The sequence below is a fragment of the Spinacia oleracea genome, chromosome 5 (genome assembly GCF_020520425.1).
Source record: "Spinacia oleracea cultivar Varoflay chromosome 5, BTI_SOV_V1, whole genome shotgun sequence".
NCBI classification, from domain to species: Eukaryota; Viridiplantae; Streptophyta; class Magnoliopsida; order Caryophyllales; family Amaranthaceae; genus Spinacia; species Spinacia oleracea.
In genome coordinates this window covers 27,713,403-27,716,113 of record NC_079491.1, presented here as the reverse complement: position 1 = coordinate 27,716,113, position 2,711 = coordinate 27,713,403, and the positions used below count along the sequence as shown (strand labels likewise).

The 2,711-nt window shown below is 28.8% G+C and overlaps 1 non-coding gene across 1 annotated transcript; it reads left to right on the top strand.

The window, feature by feature from the left end:
• Positions 1 to 453: 453 nt before the first annotated feature.
• On the top strand, positions 454 to 535 carry TRNAS-GCU (transfer RNA serine (anticodon GCU)). The gene has a single exon. It is a non-coding gene; the product is annotated as a tRNA-Ser (tRNA).
• Positions 536 to 2,711: the final 2,176 nt, after the last annotated feature.

Below are 2,711 nucleotides of genomic sequence, written 5' to 3'. Positions count from 1 at the left end.
GTTTGGGGCATTTGGTGAAAAAAGTCTCACAATAGGGGCATTTGGTGAAATAAGTTTCAGAATAGGGGCATTTGGGTGAATTGAAAACTTGGCTAACGGCAGACTAACGGTCCGTTATTAGTAAGGGTATGTTGGGTATTTGTACGAATTGTGAGGGGTATTTTATGAATTATTGAAACTTGATGGGCGTTTGGTGAATTATGGAAAAACTCGAGGGCATTTCATGAAATATCCGTAAAATCAAAGTAATGGAATTAAAAAAACCGAAGGAGTAGTAAACATGTTTTGGTGGTAGTATTTCAACGAGTTGGTATGTACTCCTAAATTCAAATATGTGAGGATGATGCCAAAGTAATTGTAAAGTGTTCCAGTTGTAATCTTCGTAACTACTTGTAAAATGGAGGTTAAAAAGTCACATACAAATTACTTTATGAAAGGAATATTTCGCAAGAAGTCGCTTTGGCCGAGTGGTTAAGGCGTGTGCCTGCTAAGTACATGGGGTTTCCCCGCGAGAGTTCGAATCTCTCAGGCGACGTTTTTTCTATATTTTTTATAACCTTTTCTCGCATTTTGCCTTTAGACTTTCGCAAATACGATTGTGCAGGGGTGTGTATGGTGCTCTTGGTGCACTAGTGTCCAAACGACACGCGTCAAATATAAAACGCGGATATCTTGTTGAATCCGGAGAAGAAAAGAACAAACGTTGTTTTTTTGATAAAAAAGAACAAATGTTGTTCTTTTGTTAAAAAAAAGAACAATGACTGCTCTGTCCCTTTTTTTTCGTTCTTTTGTTTTTCACTCAATTTTTCTGGTATATATACCTTCTTTTTTATAATTTTCGAATCAGAATTTGTGAAGAGGAGAGAGAAAAACTATGGAAAGGAGAGAGAAACTGTGAAGAGGAGAGAGAAAGTAATGGAAAATTCTCAGATATTGGTTGATTTTTCTACTTCAATATCAAATTCTATAGATTCTTCTTCTTCAAATTTAAATTCCTCTGCCGATAATCCGATTTGTGAAGGTAATTTTTCAATTTTTTAAAAACGAATTACTTATTTATGATAGATTTTGATTTTGATGTTCATTATTTTGATAATTTCCATATATTTTGATTTTTTTGATCATTTCATTTCTGCATTTCTCAATAACTTTGATTAATGTATTTTGATTCTATATTTTGATGATTTTGATGATTAATGTATCTTGATTATATATTTCTGATGATTTTGATTTCTGTTCTTTTTCGATTTTATATGTTCTTTTAGTCTTATCTTTTGTTCTTTTATATATTGGTTCTCATATATGTATTAAGAGATTGTAATAATACAGAAAATAATTATTGAACATGTTGTTCTTTTTTGCTTTAGCTTGTTGTTCTTTTATGCTTTAGGTTGTAGTTCTTTTGATATTACACTTCAGATCAAGTTGTTCTTTTACCATTTTTGTTGTTCTTTTATCTTTTTTCTTGTTCTTTTTTCACTTGGTTAAAATAAGTGTTCTACATGATATGTTCTTTTCTGTTATTTATAATGTTCTTTTTCTTTACTTTATTATGTTCTTTTATACTCTATTGTTGTTCGTTTTTTTATTGGTAATGTTGTTTTACATGGTTAAAATAAGTGTTCTACATGATATGTTCTTTTCTGTATTTATAATGTTCTTTTTCTTTATTTATAATGTTCTTTTATTTATAATGTTCTTTGAGGTTCATCCTCTTTTTGTTCTTTTGAGGAATTGCTCTGTTTATTCAGCCTCTCTTCTTGTTCTTTCAGCTGTTTTTGAAGATTTAACATCATTTGTTGCTGGTCAAGTAAAAGCTTCATTTGCTCTTCAATACTGTACTTTTTGAAAAAAGAACAAACATAAAAGAACATTAAGATTTATATCTAATAAACATAAAAGAACTGAACAACAAAACACACAAAAAAAAAAACAAGTGCACCGTTCTTATCATGAACATGGCTTGTATTTCTTCTCCTTCCCCCCCCTTTTTTTTTATTTCTTTTATTTTTCATTTTCTATATTATATAATATTTCTCCTATTGGATTCATAACTTCTCATTTTAGAAACACATTCTTGAGAGAGAAAGAGGAGAGCTTTTAGTTTCTCCCAACAAAAGAGAGATTTTATGAGAGAGAAAGTTCAAAACCAAATTTATCCTCCTTCTTTCTCTGAAATGTGATTTTAATTGAATTACGTTTACAAAAAAAACTAGTTTATTAAGCGAAATACTATTTCAATTTCGCTATTTTTTGAATTTTTTTTATTCATTCAAAGAGGTTTATGTTGTTGATGAAGGTGCATCGGGTGATTAAGGTAAATTTTCTCGTTCTTAATTCTATGTTCTTTTTAAATTTTAATGTTATTTTCTTATAACTTTCTATTTTTGTGGCATCAAAATAGTGTGTTCTTTTTTAGAATCAGCAATTGTTCTTTTTACATATTTATAGTGTTGTTTTCAAATATTTTTTGATAAATAAAATAACGGAATTAAAACATATTTTTAATCTTAAATAATAATATATATCAGAAGTGCACTAACGACTTTTAAAATTCTACGTCGTGTTATTTTTTTAATTAGAACATCAATTGGTTGAAAAAGAACATTTCCAGAACTTAAAAGAACAAGAAAAAAATATAGATCTGGTTTTAAAGTTCATCAAAGGTTCGTCGTTTTATTTTTTAATTAGAACATAAATTGGTTGGAAAA